This window comes from Rhinopithecus bieti, unplaced genomic scaffold, assembly GCF_001698545.2.
Source record: "Rhinopithecus bieti isolate Rb0 unplaced genomic scaffold, ASM169854v2 scaffold_24392, whole genome shotgun sequence".
NCBI classification, from domain to species: Eukaryota; Metazoa; Chordata; class Mammalia; order Primates; family Cercopithecidae; genus Rhinopithecus; species Rhinopithecus bieti.
The window spans coordinates 1,414,523-1,431,891 of NW_016812542.1; positions in this window are offsets into that span (position 1 = coordinate 1,414,523).

Here is a 17,369-nt window from a genome sequence, read left to right on the forward strand (position 1 = left end):
CAGGCCTGTGCTTGGACCTATGGAGAGACACTCTGTGGAGCGGGTATCATGTATTTGACATTCAGATCTCTGAGGAGGGTGAAACCACAACTGTAACTCCAACTGCCAAGGTCAAGCTACTGCTAGTTCCCCTGAGAGGTTTCCCTGTAGCTGGCAGCAGGAGACCAGAAATAGTCTGGAGACTGCAGCTGGAGGTGGCTGCTCTGAATGCTCTCTATGCTACTTCCATAGTGGCCCCGCCATTCCTATAAGGGACACTGTCAGAAGCTAAAATGCAGGGAGGGAGTCGCTTGTTCCTTTCCACTGACTTCCAGTCGCCCTCTGGCTTCCATGGGCAAAATATTAAAGGTAAACTAGTTGACAAAGATGTCTCAGAAATAACAGTTTCCAGCAATTCTCAACACTGCCCAGAGTGCAGAGGATGCATCCAGAGCCAAAATCCAATAATGGGCCCCAGATATTAGTCACAGCAGTGAGAGTAAAATAGAGAAAATTCAGAGGACCTAGGGGTCAAATTTAAAAAGGACAGAGGATATTTGTACATTTCAACATCATAATTAACAACCACACAAAATTCTATATAACCAAGCCGTCCTGAAATTATTACCCAATCACACCAGAACAGTTTCCTCATTTTGTTAATAATGACAATAACATTCCTTTACCAGCTTTCTACTCTTAGGACGCAGGTTAAGCTGAACTTCACAAAGAACAGGCAAGTTTAGAATAAATTGCAAGGAATAAGCCTTACAGGTAATGATGCACTTTTTTTTGTTGTAATAAGAAGGCACAACATGAGACCCTCTGACCATTTATTTTATTTATTTATTTTTTTGAGACAGAGTCTTGCTCTGTTGCCCAGGCTGGAGTACAGTGGCGCTCTCTTGGCTCACTACAACCTCTACCTCCTGGGTTCAAGTAATTCTCACGTCTCATCCTCCCACGTATCTGGGACTACAGGTGTGTACCACCCCACTCAGCTAATTTTTTCTATTTTTAGTAGAGATGGGGTTTCAGTGTTGGCCAGGCAGGTCTCGAACTCTTGGCCTCAAGTAATATGCCTACCTCGGCCTCCCAGAGTGTTAGGATTACAGGCATGAGTCGCCATGCCTGGACTCTCTGACCAAATTTTTAAGTGTACAGTACATTATTGCTAACAGTATGAACAATGTGGTACAAAAGATCCCTTCTAGAACTGTTTCATCTTGCGTAACTGAAACTTGAAATGCATTAAACAGCACGTCCCCATTTCCTTCTCCCCTCAGCCCCTGGAAACCACCCTTCTACTTTCTGCTTCTATGACATTGACTGCTTTAGATATACATATATAAACACAAATAAGGAAATCATGCAGTATTTGTCCTTTTGTGACTGGATTCTTTCATTTAGCACAATGTCCTCAAGGTTCATCCATGTTATCACATGTAACAGGATTTCCTTTATTTTGAAGGCTCTATAATTTTATGTGTATACCAAATTTTCTTTATCCATTCATACATCAATGAACATTTACATTGTTTGCACATCATATATATGTGTATATATATGTGTATAGATGAATGTATATATACATATATACACACATACATATATATATGTATGTACTTGGGTTTATTTCTGGGCTCTCTGTTCTATTGTCTATATGTCTATCTTTATGTTAGTACCATAATGTTTTGATTGCCATAGCTTAGTGATATGTTTTAAAACCAGGCAGTGTGAGGTCTCCAGTTTTGTCCTTCTTTTCAAGATTGCTTTGGCTATTTTAGTCCTTTGTGGGTTCATGCAAATTTTAGATTTTTTTTTTCTATTTCTGTAAAAATTGCCATTGGGATTTTTTTATTGACAAGGATTGCATTTTAATATGCTGAAGTTTTCCAATCAATGAATACAAATATCTTTCCATGTATTTGTGTCTTTAATTTTTGGGGTCAAGATTTTGTAATTTTCAGTGTATAAGACTTTCACTTCCTTAGTTAAGTTTATTCCTAAGCATTTTATAATTTTGATGCTATTACAAATGGAACAGTTTTCTTAAATTTATTTTCAAATTGTTCATTGTTATTGTATAGAAATATAACTGAATTTGCATATTAATTTTTTGTCCTGCAACTTTACTGAATTTATTAATTCTACCAGTTTTGTGAAGTCTAAGTTTTATACATGTAAGATCATGTCATCCACGAACAGAGATAATTTTACTCTTTCTGATTTGAATACCTTTTACTTCTTTTTCTTTCCTGATTTGATCTGGCTAGGACTTCCAGTATTACATTAAATAGAAATGACAAATGTGGACCTTCTTGTCTTGTTCCTGATCTTAGAAGAAAAACTTTTAGTTTTCTACCATTGAGTGTGGTTTTAGCTGTGGGCTTTTTATATGTGACCTTTATTATGTTGAGGTTCTCATCCTATTCCTAGTTTGCTGAATGTTTTTAACTATAAAAGGGTGTTAAATTTTGTCAAATGCTTTTTCTGCACCTATTGAAACTATCATGTGATTTTTTTTTCCTTTGATCTGTTAACGTGATGTATCGCATTAACTGATTTTCTTATGGTAAAACATCTTTGCATTCCAGGGATAAATTCCACTTTGTCATGGTGTATGATCATTTTAATGTGCTGTTGAATTAGGTTTGCTAGTGTTTTATTAAGGACTTTGAATTGTATCCATTAGGGATATTAACTTGTAATTTTCTTTTTATGAAGTGTCTTTTGTGGCTTTGGTATCAGGGTTATGCTGGCTTCATAAAATGAGTTTGTAAGTGTTCTTTTCTCTTAAGATTTTTGGAAGAGTTTGCAAAGGTTTGGTGTTAACTCCTTTTTAAGTATCTCCTAGAATTCACCACTGAAGCCATCTGGTCCTGATTTTTCTTAGTTGGGCAGCTTTGATTATGGATTCAACTTCCTTTCTAGTTATACTGCTGAGATTGACTATTTTTTCATAATTCAGTATTGGTAGGTTGTATGTTCAGAATACCCTCTAATAATCAACTTTATTTTGCACTTTCATTTCTAACTTTATTTGAGTCTTCTTTATTTCCTAGCATAGCTAAAGGTTTGTCAATGTATTGATTTTTAAAATACCTTACTTCTTTGAGATTTTTTCTATTCTTATTCTATTCTCTATTTTGGCTATTTCTGCTGTAATTTTTATTACTTCCTTCTTTCTGACAACTAAGCGTTTAGCTTGCTCTTTTCCTAGTTTGTTGGGGTGTAAACTTAGGCTATTTACTTTGAATCTGTAATTTTAAAATAGATGTTAATTGCTATAAGCTGCTCTCTTAGTATTGCTTTTGCTGCACTTGCTGTTATGTTGCATTTCCTTTTTCATTTGTCTCAAGATATCTTGTAAATTTTCTTTCGTTTTCTTCCATGATGCATTCTGTCTTCGAGATTGTGTTGTTTAACTCCCATGTATTTGTGAATTTGCCAGTATTCCTTCTGCTATTACATTCAAATTTCATTCCATTGTGGTCAGAAAAGGCTTCATGGTATGATTTCAAACTTCTTAAATTTGATAAGACTTGTGACCTAACATGATATTTCCTGGACAGTGTAACATGTGTGCTTGAGAAGAATATGTATTCCGCTACTCTTGGGTAGAATATTCTGTAGATGTCTGTTAGGTCTATTTGTTTTTTAGTATTTTCAAGCCCTCTATTTCTCTATTGACCTTAATTCTTGATGTCTATCCATTATAGAAAATGGTTTATTAAAATATCCTACTATTATTGTGTTGTCATCTATTTTTTTTCTCTTCAGTTCTATCAGTGTTTGATTCTTATATTTAGCTGTTCTGATGCTGGCTGCATATATATTCATAACCATATATTCCTGTTGAACTGACCCTTTCATGATTATATAATGTCCTTCTTTGTCTCTTATTACAGTTCTTCAGTTAACATTTTTTTCTGATGTAAATATGGATACCCCTACTCTCTTGGGTTACCATTTATGTGGAATATTTTTGCCATCCTTCAACTTTCTTTTTTTTAATTTTTAATTTTAGCTTGGGGGTAAATGTGCAGGTTTGCTATACAGGTAAATTGCATGTCACAGGGGTTTGGTATACATATTATTTCATCACCCAGATAATAAGCATAGTACCTAATAGACACTTTTTTGATCCCCTCCCACCTCTCACCCTCCACCCTCAAGTAGGCCCCTGTTGTCCTCTTCTTTTTGTCCATGTGTTTTCAATGGTTAACTCCTACTTGCAAGTGAGAATATGCAGTATTTATTTTCTTTTCCTGCATTCATTCACTTAGGATAATGACCTCTAGTTCCATTCATGTTGCTGCAAAAGATATGATCTCATTCTTTTTTATGACTGCATAGTATTCCATGGTGTATATGTACCACATTTTCTTTACACAGTGTACCGTTGATGGGCATTTAGGTTGATTTCATGTCTTTGCTATTGTTATTGCCATTGTGAACACTGTTGCAAAGAACATACACATGCATGTGTTTTTATGGTAGAACGATTTGTATTCCTTTATATATATACCCAATAACGGGATTGCTGAGTTGAATGGTAGTTCTCTTTTAAGCTCTCTGAGAAATTGCCACACTGCTTTCCACAATGACTGACTAATTTACATTCCCACCAGAAGTATGTAAGTATTCTCTTTTCTCTCCAACCTCACCAGAATCTGTGTTTTTGTTTGTTTGTTTTTGCTTTTTAATAACAGCTATTTTGACTGGTGTGAGATGCTATCTCATTATGGTTTTGATTTGCATTTCTATAATGAAATGATTAGTGATGTTGAGTGTCTTATCATATGCTTGTTGGAGACGTGTATGTATTCTTTTGAAAAGTGTTCACATCCTTTGCCCACTTTTTCATGGGATGATTTGTTTTTTGCTTGTAAATTTGTTTAAGTTCCTTATAGATTTGGGATATTAGACCTTTGTCAGATACATAGTCTGCATATATTTTCTCCCTTGCTGTAACTTGCCAGTTTACTGTGTTGATAGTTTCTTTTGCGGTGCAGAATCTCTCAACAGATGCAGAAAAGACTTTCAATAAAATTCAGCCTCCTTTCAAGTAAAAAACCCTCAACAAAGTAGGCATTGAAGGAACACACCTCAAAATAATAAGAGCCATCTATGATAAGCCTATAGCCAACATCATCCTGAATGGGCAAAAGCTAGAAGTATTCCCCTTGAGAACCAGAACAAGACAAGGATGCCCACTCTCACCATTCCTATTCAACATTGTACTGGAATTCCTATCCAGAGCAGTAAGGCAAGAAAAAGAAATAAAAGCATTCAAATAGAAAGACAATATAAGTCAAACTACCTCTGTTTGCAGATGATATGATTCTATACCTAGAAAAACCCATAGTTTCTGCCTCAAAGTTCCTAGATCTGATAAACAAATAGAGTAAATTTTCAGGATATGAAATCAATGTGCAACAAAAATCAGTAGCATTTCTATACACCAACAAGATCTAAGCTGAAAGCCAAAGCAAGAACACAACCTTATTCACAATAGCCACAAAAAGAATAAAATACCTAGAAATACTGCTAACCAGGCAGGTGAAAGACCTCTACAACAAGAATTACAGAATGTTGCTCAAGGAAATAAAAATGACACAAACATATGGGAAATATTCCATGCTAATGGAGGCAAAGAATCAATATTGTTAAAATGGCCATACTGCCTAAAGCAATTTATAGGTTCAATGCTATTCCAATCACACTACCCATGATATTCTTCACAAAATTAGAAAAAAAAAAAAAAAAAAATTTTAAAATTCATATGGAATCAAAAAGAACCCAAATAGCCAAGGCAATCCCAAGCAAGAAGAACAAAGCTGGAGGCATCACATTATCCAACTTCAAACTATACTACAAATCCACATCAAGCAGAACAGCATGGTACTAGTACAAAAGCAGACACATAGACCAATGGAACAGAATAGAAAGCCCAGTAATAATGTCGCATACCTACAACAATGTGCTCTCCAACAAAGTTGACAAAAACAAGCAATGAAGAAAGGATTCTGTATTCCATGAATGGTGCTGGGATAACTGGTTAGCCATATAAAGAAGATTGAAACTACATCCCTTCCTTACACCATGTACAAAAATCAGTTCAAGATGGTTTAAAGACTTAAAGTCTAAAACTATAAAAAATCCTGGACAATAAAAATCTAGGAGATTCTGGACATAGGCTCTGACAAAGATTTCATGATGCAGGCACCAAAAGCAATTGCAACAAAACAAAAATTGACAAATAGGACATCTTTTCATTTTCAACTTCTATGTGGCTTTAAGTTTAAAGTAAATCTCTTATAGGCAGTATATAGTTAGATCTTGTTGTTGTTGTGGTTTTATCCACTCAGTCACTTTATGTCCTTTCATTGGTGAGTTTAATCCATTTACATTTAAAGTAATTATTGCTAAGGAAGGTCTTACTATTCCCATTTTCTTAAGTATTTTAAGCCTATCTTGTGGCTCTGTTGTTCCTCTTTTCTACTGTTGCTGTCTTCCTTCATATTTCAATCATGTGAAAGGCTAGTAACATGCTTTGATTCCTTTCATTTCCTGTTGTGTATTTTCTACAGGTATTTTCTTTGTGGTTACCACAGGGCATACATAAAACATCTTACAGCTACAAAAATCTATCTTAAACTGGTAACAGTTTAATGTAATTGCAAACAAAAACTCCAAACTTTTACCTTCCCACCATTTTATATCATTGATATCAGAAAGTACACCTTTTTATATCATGTATCCATTAACATATTATCGTCAGTATACTTTTTATTCTTTTGTTTTATACTTTCTATTTTAGAATTAAAAATGATTAATGTACCACCATTACAGTATTACAATATTCTGTGCATTTCTATGTAGATAGATTTACCAGTAAGCTTTATATTTTCATATGTTTTCATGATGTTGTTTAGCATTCTTTTATTGCAACTTGAAAGACTCTGACATTTCTTTTAGGGTAGGTCTAATGATGATGAACTCTTTCAGGTTACATTTACCTCGGAAAGGTTTTATCTGTCCTTTACTTTTGAAGGACATTTTGCTAGATATTATAGTATTCTAAGTTGGCAGTGTCTTTTGTTTTAATTACAGCTCTTTGAATATATTAACCCACTCCCTTCTGGTCTATAAGTTTCTCCTGAGAAATCTGCTGATAGTCTTGTGAAGACTCTTTTGTATATGATGAGTTGCTTTTCTCCTGGTGCTTTCAAAATTCTCTTTTGTCTTTGACTTTTGACAATTTGGTTTTAATATCTCAGTGTGGATTTCTTTGTATTCATCCTACATTAAATCTGTTGAGCTTTGTAAATATAGATATTTATTTTCCTCCTCAGCATTTAGAACTTTTGGGTTATTATTTTTTAAAATAATTGCTTTGCTTCTTTCTCCTTTTCCTCCTCTAAAACTTTCATAATGAATATATTGGCTTATAAATAGTGCCCCATAAGTCCCATAGGGTTTCTTCACTCTTTCATTCTTTTTAAATTTTTGCTCCTTTGATTAGATAATTTCAAATGACATATCTCAGCATTCACAGATTATTTTTTCTGCTTGATCAAGTCTGCAATTTAACCCCTCTAGTGAATTTCTTCAGGTTATCATATCCTTCAGTTCCAAAATTTTTGCTTGTTTCCTTTTACACATATTTTCTATATCTTTGTTGGAAGATTTTTGTTCATGGATCATTCTCCTGAGCTCATTAAGCATCTTGATGACAGCTATTTTCAATTATTTTTCAAATATATTACATGCTTCTTTTTCTTCAGGATTGGTTTCTGAAGATGTACATTGTTCCTTTCCTTTGGCCATGTTTGTTTATTTCTTCATGTTCTTTGAAGCTTTGTGTTTATATCTATGCATTTGAAAAAGCAGCCACATTTCCCAAAGACTAATGAAGACTTCTACAAAGACTGAAGTGTTAGTCTTTGTAGACTAACAGTATATAGAGAAAGACTTTTATTGGTCAGCCCAGCTAGAGAATCTGGAGACCTCTCAAACCTTTCCTGTGAATGTGTTTTCTCTGGATTTGTGCATCTAAAGCCCAAATTAGAGGGATTTGCTGGTTACTTTTATTCAGGAACTCATGATCTCTTGCGCACTTTGGTGTATATGGCTTTACAAGTTCTTAGTTCTAGAAGAGGAAGCTGTCCCATGCTCTCTGGTTCCCAGTGGCGATCGAGTAACTCCTGTCCACACCCTTAGTCATTCTAGACCGCTATCAGTTCCTCAAGCAGTCCTCCAGAAAGCTGAATTGTATAGCATACACACTCTGCTCCTCTCCCTTTCTCCCATTCTGTGTGAGGTATGAGGTGAGACAAAGCCAATCCCTCAAGCTGTTCTCAAGAAAGCCATGACATTGGAGGCACACTCCATTTTTCTCTCTTTCTCCTTGAGAAGAAGACTCAGATTGAGCACCTTCTCTCAATCATGCAAATCCATGCCAGCTGTAGGCAACCCTCTGCTTTCTGTTGTTCTCTGCTGCCCCCAGGCCTACAACCTGTGCTAGTTTCTACAGCACTGCAGCTGAAGAAGTAGTTAAGGGAGAAAAGTCCCTTACGGAGTTCTCTGAAAAGCTCAGACACTGGAGGCAAACTCCATTTCTCTTTCTACTTCCTGGGGGAGAAGTCTCAGGTTAAGAGCCTTCTCCCAGTCATGCAAAGCAGTACTAAAGGCTGCAGGCTGCCAGCCACTTTCTGCTATTCTCAGTTGCCTTCAGTCCTCCAATCTATGTCATGTCAGTTCTATCTGTATTCTGAGTGAGAAGTTAGGTGAAACAGAAACCAGTCTCTTATGAAGGGCTCCATAAAGTCAGAATGTTGGATTCTCTTTCTTTCACCCAAGCCAGATTCACACGCCAGGGCTTTCTCTCCATATGCTGAGCTGTGTGGGCTTAGGGGAAGGGCTATCACAGGTATGGTGAAATTGTTCTTCTTACACATTTCAATTCAGCTCTTCTAAACTTTGTGCTCACCTGAGGTATTGCAACTTCTTAACTGGATTCTGGAAACCTCATAAAAGTATTTTGGTCTGTATATCATTGTTAAACCATTATTTCAGGAATGAGGGCTGAAACTTCCTATCATGCAGACAGCACTACTTTTAAATAGCAATTACTATTATAATTATATTTATTTATAATTACTAATAATGTCACATATATTAGCATAAATCGAGTGATATGTCTGAAATGAGCAACTATATGAAAGGATCGATTTAAAACACTTGTATTAGCTTAATGAAATCTAATCCGAGTTTACACATTTTGTTAGTAAAATGTAATTACACATAATATATTTATGTGCATTTTCATTCTTCTAATCTTATTTTTGCTATATTGTTAATGCTTCATTATATTAATATGCAGAATGTCATAAAATAGCACTGGTGGGGACCTTAGATATCATGTCTCATAGTCTCAATCTGTAGAAAAGAAAACTGGGAAATAAACTCTCTGAGACCCACAAAGATCAGACTGGAAATCAGAAGCAAACCTAGGGCTATAAACTTTTCTAATTTATGCTGTCTTCATTTTTAAATCATTTATTCACAGCCACAGTCTAAAAGATAAATGTTGGCATTCAATTAAACTGGTATTTTTGACCTCCCAATTTGTCTATCAGTCTTGCATAATGAAAAGAAGGTTAAAAGTTACTTATTGTCACTTGAGTCTATTTGTTGGCAAGTAAGGAGTCATCAAATACTCCTTACCAAAAAAACACCTGCCTACATTTTATACTTGCTGAAATTTTACTAATTAAATAATTATTAATTTGATTTACTTGAGTAAATGCTTCAAAGATCTATTCAGATGCAAGAACTGATGAAAGTAGAGGAGAAAGAGCTATAAATTCAGGGGTTGACTGCCATTTACATTGAAAGGCAAAAGAGAAAAAATTAGATCTATCAACTGTGTGGTCACTCCTGGTGGGCTTGTCTATCTCTCCTATTGGATAAAATACATTTTTAGGACAATGATCAAACTTTATTCATCACTATACCATTCAGACCTTCTAGTGACTGGCACTAAGTAAGAAATTGATTGTTGCATAAATTTTTAAATTAATATTTATTAGGCACCTATTATGTGCAATTCACAGTGCTGTGTATTTTTCAGTATGCCATCTTTTCCAAATTTAACAATACTTTGAGTAGCTATTATTTTCTCCTGTTTTACAGAAAAGAAACCTGAGATAGAGAGATGATAGACAACTTGCCTAAGGTCATACACTTAACAAATGTAGTGCTAGAACTTTAACTCTAGTCTTTGTTTTAAGAGGCACTTCTTTTCTTACACCAAAAAAGCCACAGAGTCCACAGAATTATGGATTTATCAGGACTCGAAGATGTCTTTACACTTATCTAGATACTCAAAACTGGTCATATTAGGGATTAAAATAACTTTTCTATGCTTCATGTCTTCTTGTTTATTCCCAACAGTTGTGTAAATGAGCTGGTTACATAGATTCCTTTCTCATTATTTACTGAAAGCATGGATAATGAATTAAGAATAACTTTGTGGAAGAGAAGAATATTAATAATATTTTATAATACGTTAATAATAAATTAATAATTAATGAAATAATAACCAGGCCTCCATCCTGGTTTGCAGATGGCTGTCTTCTCATTGTACTTTACATGGCAGAGGAAAGAAGTTCTCACGTCTCTTTTTATAAGACACTAATTGCATTCAAGAGGGATCCCCCCTCATGACCTAATTACTTCACCATTTATTGCATAATTACTATGTGTGAGGAATATGAATTAATTCATTTTTACCATTATAAACCTATGAGGTAGAAATCATTATTCTAATTTTTACACACAGGGAACTCAAGCTTAAAGACATTACAGGACTTTTCTAAACTCCCACGTGTATAGTACAGAAACACAGTGGGCCTCTCAGGCCGCACCTAATAAATTACGCTAATAATGTTACTCATGGTGAGGGAGGAACTGGATATTGGGTTCAAACATATGGGCAATTAATCCATCAATTATGCCTACCTAATGAAGCCCCAATAAAGACTCTGAACATGGGAGTTCAAGTGACCTCCTGGGATGACAATACTCTATACTGTCGCATGTCAATACCAGGAGGTATGCCTTGTGATTAGGACAATAAGAGCTTCACATTTGGAATCTTCTTGGATTCTACCCTACATGTTTCTTTCATTAGCTGATTCTAACCTTTCCCTATAGTAAACATGAATGTGAGTGCAATAGCTTTCAATAAGTCCTGTGAGTCTTTTGAGTGAATTAGCAAACCTGAGGGTGATTTTAGGAAATACTTGAACTTGCAGTTTTCTGAGGTTTGGCCTCAGACTGGAATAATGTGCCACTAAACTGCACCTGGCTTTTGTCTAGTCACTTTGGGTTATTATAGCAGAATATCATAGACTGGATGTCTTCAACAACATTCCTCACAGTTATGAACCTGGGAAGTCAAAGGTCAATGTGCCAGATGGTCTGTTGTCCAGTGAGGGCCTCCATCCTGTTTTGTACATGTCTTTTCCTTGTAACCTTATGTGATGGAGAGGAACTAAGCCTTCATGAGGCTCACCCTCATGACCCAACTACCTCCCAAAGACCCCACCCACCTCCTGATACCATCATATTGGGGGTTAGGATTTCAACCTATTAAACTGGGGAGTGGGGCATAAACTTCAAGTCCATAATAGCTTACTAAGTAGTTCTACCAGATGGCAGTGGCAGCCTGGAAAGGTATTGCCACCTACTGGCATGCACTTGCACTATGGCTGCAACTGCTTCCTGGATTTGGCAGGCATTACTATAAATCCACACCCTAGATTGAGAACTTGAAAGCTGAGTTTTCCTGCAGTCCCAGTGTAAGCTGAGTCAATTGCCTAGATTCTGAACAGTGTTCCCAGGAGTACCCATCTATATTGACCAGCTAAGACTTACAATGTCTCCTCCAAAAGGAATGTGGTATGACTTCCCTCCAAGTGATATGAAATGGGCTTTATCAATCAACAAGGCATTGCTGACAAGTGGTGGAGTAACTAAGTTACTATTTTCCTTGTACATTTCAATCTGCTCCATTGAGTAGAGGGAGGATGCTGTTTAGAGATTCCCATGTGTTGTGAGGCACACAGGGAGCCAATGTAAACTCTTGTGTTGTTGATTGCCTTGCTGCTCTCACAATTTGTCTCCAGATATAGCGGGGTTTAAGGGGTCACACCCATGTGCATGATGCTTACAGAAAAAGGAAAGAAGGAAGGAACACTTTATCCCTGGCCCACCTAATACCCCTGAGAAGGTCGTGCAATTGATTCAATAATGTAAAACACTCAGATAGTACACACATGTCTTATTGGGACCTGCTGCTTACCAGCATGCAAAGGGCCTTATGTTCAAAATCCAGAACTTCAAAAATACTGATAAGGCTATTATTACTCTCTTGGAAGTAAATCCAAATCCTTCAGAGGCCAGTTGGTACACTCTAGAGAAGGAGCCAACCATGTATGAACATGGTCATCTGGGACCACCAGGAGTTCAGGAGTTTATCAGGTAAACAACCAAAGGGCAAAAAAAAAAACAAAACAAAACAAAAAAAAAACCAGATCCCAAAACACCTGTCAAATGCAGCTGTAAACTATCCTATTGACTGTTGATCTCATCAGTATTACTCTGATGTCATTGGTCTGCAATCCACAAGCTCAAATCATCTGAGTAAGCCATTATTTCAACTAACCATGGAAAATGGTGAAGCCCATATGCCATTTAATTTGGCTAATACAAGCCCTATAACCCAAAGTCTCTACCAGCTTGCCCATCACCAACCAAACTAACAACTGAAGCAAAGAGCCTAGAACAACTGGCCAAAAATACAAAGCACAACACTTTGGGAGGCTGTGTTGCACAGATCATCTGAGGTCAGAAGTTTGAGATCAGCCTGGCCAACATGGTGAAACCCCATCTCTTCTAAAAAAAAAAAAATACAAAATTAGCCGGGTGTGGTGGTACATGCCTATAATCCCAGCTACTTGAGAGACTGAGGCAGGAGAATCGCTTGAATCCTGGAGGCGGAGGTTGCAATGAGCTGAGATCGTGCCATTGCACTCCAGCCTGGGTAACAAGAATGAAACTCCGTCTCAAAAAAAAAAAAAAAAAGAAGAAGAAGAAGGCCGGGCATGGTAGCTCATGCCTATAATCTCAGCACTTTGGGAGGCCGAGGAGGGTGGATCACCAGAGGTCAGGAGTTCGAGACCAACCTGGCCAACATGCGAAACGCCGTCTCTTCTAAAAAATACAAAAATTAGCTGGGTGCAGTGGCAGGCACCTGTAATCCCAGCTACTCAGGAGTCTGAAGCAGGAGAATCACTTGAACCCGGGAGGTGGAGGTTGCAGTGAGCTGAGATTGCGTCACTGCACTCCGGCCTAGGGGACAGAGCAAGACTCCATTTCTAAATAAATAAATAAAAGAAAGAAAGAAGAACACAATGAAAAAATGCAAGACATGCCTACAGGCTAATGCTGGCACTGCAAACTCAGGCACAGATATTTTATTTGACATACAACCTGGCATCATATTAATAACAACCAAATTAGAAAATCTGAATCAAAACCAAATTCCAACCAAACTCCTCTCATTACCCATCTAATAGAAACCTTGGACTATTGGAAAGTTTTAGATATGGCCATCCTTAATGGGGGCTTAAGTGGTGTCAGTTGGGTCTGGCACATTTGTCCATTGCAACAGCATCATGATGCCAATATCACCTTTGCTAGCTGTGAACCCAAAATCCCTTTGACTTGAAAGATATTTGCAAGCCAGGCTCCCAGGCCTAACATTGCCTCCAAATGACACAAATGGCTCAGTGTCACATTAATATCATGCAGTCACAAAAGTAAGACCCACATTAATATGAGTGGGCATTCACTTGTAAAGGATCATCAGTCCCACATCCTGGATGACGTTGCCCCAACCAAAGTCTTCATCAATCGAAACGAATTCTTCCCCAGCACCAGAGATGACTTTACCCACGAAGTCAAAGCCTCCATCTCAGTGACACACATGGACTTCTCCTAAGGCCCTGACAAAGTGGACATGAGACATTTATTGCTTTTCTTCCACTGACGTTGAGGATTCTGTTGTTTAGTCTCATTGTCTACTTAGCCTATGATCCTGGTATACTCCTTGCTTTATGACCAAATACGCACACTCCTCTCTAAAGGAAAATCTGATAGAGGTTACTACTATCTGTGACATTCCAAAAATTAATGGAAATTATTACTTTCCTCAGGAGGCAACTACATCATTTCAATCAATCCTAGGCCCCCTGAGGAGAGAACTATCCACTCCAGGACTTTCTTCTATTACCCACCTCCAGTTTTCCACCACAACCTCCTGCCCTGGGTCTCCAATCATGATCACTATAATTACCCGTTTTCATTGGTAATTCACAAATATCACTAATCTTTATATATAATTTACTAAACAACCAACCACATACTCTCCAACAACATAATGGCCAGAACTGCCACTTGACAGTTGCAACTCTACCAAGATAATGTGAGAGATCCTGGAAATGTCAGATCTATTTTCTTGACTAATGCCATATAAATGGGAAAGTTGGTTATAGGCTGGTCTATAAGGACTCCTTATACTTCTACTCATGTTATTCTTTTCTACTCTCATAGTAAAATATTTTCTATATTGTTTAAGGCAATTTATTCCCTATTATCTAAATGTTTCCCCTGTTACCACCCCAGAGTTGTCTTAATACGATGAAACAGCATGATGAAGCCAGTTGTATTAACCTTGTCTTTTATTTTCTATATTATGATACTGTGACATTTGGGGTCTTGGTAACCCTGGAGAAACTAACTTCTCCATCCTAGCCAGGGTTAGCATAAAGGGAGAGATATACTACTACCTCAATTCCTAGAGACAGTGAACAACTCACTCAGTGAGCCTGCTTTTCACTGGTTGGTTTGAAACCAACCAATCTAGACCTCATATCTTCAACCATCTCCTTTATTGGGCTCTCACACTTTAGGCTATTATTCATCTTCTCTAATCACTCTAGGACCAGGTACCAGACAACTTGAAACAGCCCTTATGTCCTAGAGACCACTGGAATTATTCCAAATAGCCAATTTGAGGCCTGCTTACCCAGCCTTGTCCATTCCTTCTCATGGGAACCACAGTAAGGTTTCTTGCCAACAGTTTCTCCTTCTCCGTCTCCCTCCTCACCAACTACAGTGCTTCCCTGTGTGCGCCTCTACCCTCGCGGTGTGATGTGGTGTAATGCAGTTGTCTCCTCCTCTGTTGGAAGAACCTGAGGAAAAGGAGAAGCAGCAGGAAGAAATGAATAGACTATTTGGGGACATTTTGAGCAGAAGTATTTACTCCCACCAAAGATTACATTTCAGTTGATCTGGGATGACCACCAGCATTTAGTATGTTTAAAAAGCTCCTCAGGTGATCTGAATGTGAGCCAGACTGAGAACCACTGGTGTAGTTTATTGAATAGTTTTTTATTGAGTACCTACTGTGTGCAAAGTCATTTGTGTTATAAATTCAATCTCTATCTTACACATAATGTTTGGGTTTATTTTGTTTTAGTCTCAATATCACGTGTTACCTTAAGGAAACTGTTGTTTAGTAATCAGAGCAAGACTTTCAATGTTAGGATTTTCCATTTCTGCTCCCAAATACTTTTCTGCAGTTACTGAGTAAATAATTGTGGAAAAATTACTTAACCTTCTAATGCATCTATTTGTTGATTTATGAAACAGACATATGTACTTATTTTTTAGCAAAGGTTTATTTTGTTGGTTATTTTGTGTGTGTGTTTTGGGTTTTGAAATAATGTTAAACAATATTTTATCATTCTTGAATGAATGAGAATACTTTCAAAATATATGATATCTCAAGACTTTTCTTAGAACCAAGAGCTTCACCCATAGGTTTTTTTTCTTTCTTTTTTAATTGCAAAGTGGGTGGCAACACCGTTCATGATATGAGATGCCAAAGCTAATATACAAGAGTAGACCAAAGTAGACACAAGATTTTTGTTGTTTATAGAAAGTGGGCTCCATTGTTCTAAAGTTTTATTCTAAACTTGGCGTTCTAAAATGGCTACTATAAAGTTAAACTCTCTTATCTCCACAGCTTGTTGCACAATCACTAAAAGTTTTGTAATGATAAAAGGAATTAACTAAACAACTTGTAAAATTTTTCAAAGATAGTGATGAGCCCAAAACAAAATGTAGAGTTATTTCTCTATTCACAGATGCCACACGTAGAATAGGTGTCAGCAGAGACCTTTCAGTATACAATTTAAGAGTTTGGCAATGGTTGTACTATTACTTGACCAATGCTTTTCATGTAGTAGCATTAGTAACTATAATAACATTTGTAGTTTATGCCTATGGTGGACACAAGGATAACTCAAGTTATAACAAGACAATTATTTCTGGAGCCTGGGTGAGTAACACCTTCCCTGAGTGTGGAGTGTTTAGCCAAGTAAAGTCCATTATTTTTCTTAAGTGTCCATTACCATTTCACAAAGCTGATTATTTTGCAGATCACAAGATAACACACAGGAGACCAAGGTTGACTTCTGTTATTCTCAAGGGTGCATGTTATTTCGCTGTTATAGTAAAATGATAATGACTTTTATATTACCAGTCTAATGATAATATTCATTATTTACCATTCCTTTCTTTAAGATTATAATCAAGTTTCATTTGACCAACCAGTTAACTACATTTGTCAAATATTCAAATTCATGCATAGAAACAGAAGGAGATAAAGTAATCAGCCCAAGGTAGCTAAGGGACAGAGGCAGAATTCCAATTCACGTGTGTCTGACTGTACAAACTAATAGTTTTCTCATTAAGTTGCTTCCTTGAAGAAGGTATTTGAAAGTTTCTCACACATACTAAGGGTAAAATAAATATAATGTTTTTTTTCTTTTTTTGAAAAAACACAATTTAGGCATGAACTTACAGCTTACTTTGTAAAAAACGGGTCTTTATCCTGTTCCTAGTATGAGTGCCTAATGCCTCTCATCAAGCCATATATCTTTACTGTATGTTACTAAATCAAGATGTAATTCATAGGAACCATTCTTTATAGTCTAAATAAGATTATGCAGATATTCACAAAAAAAGAACTGTATGCTTCTCATTCAACCTAAAAATCTCATTTCTATTTAAATAATACCTATGAAAATTTTACATTATTTGTATGAAAACAAAATATAAAAGTTTTGCTTTTAAAATAAACTATTTTTATTACAGTAGAGGATCAAAGACAATATGTTGCTAACACTGACACAAAAAGGGATTGAATCATGGGTTAAAGAGAGGAAATTAGGCCGGGCGCGGTGGNT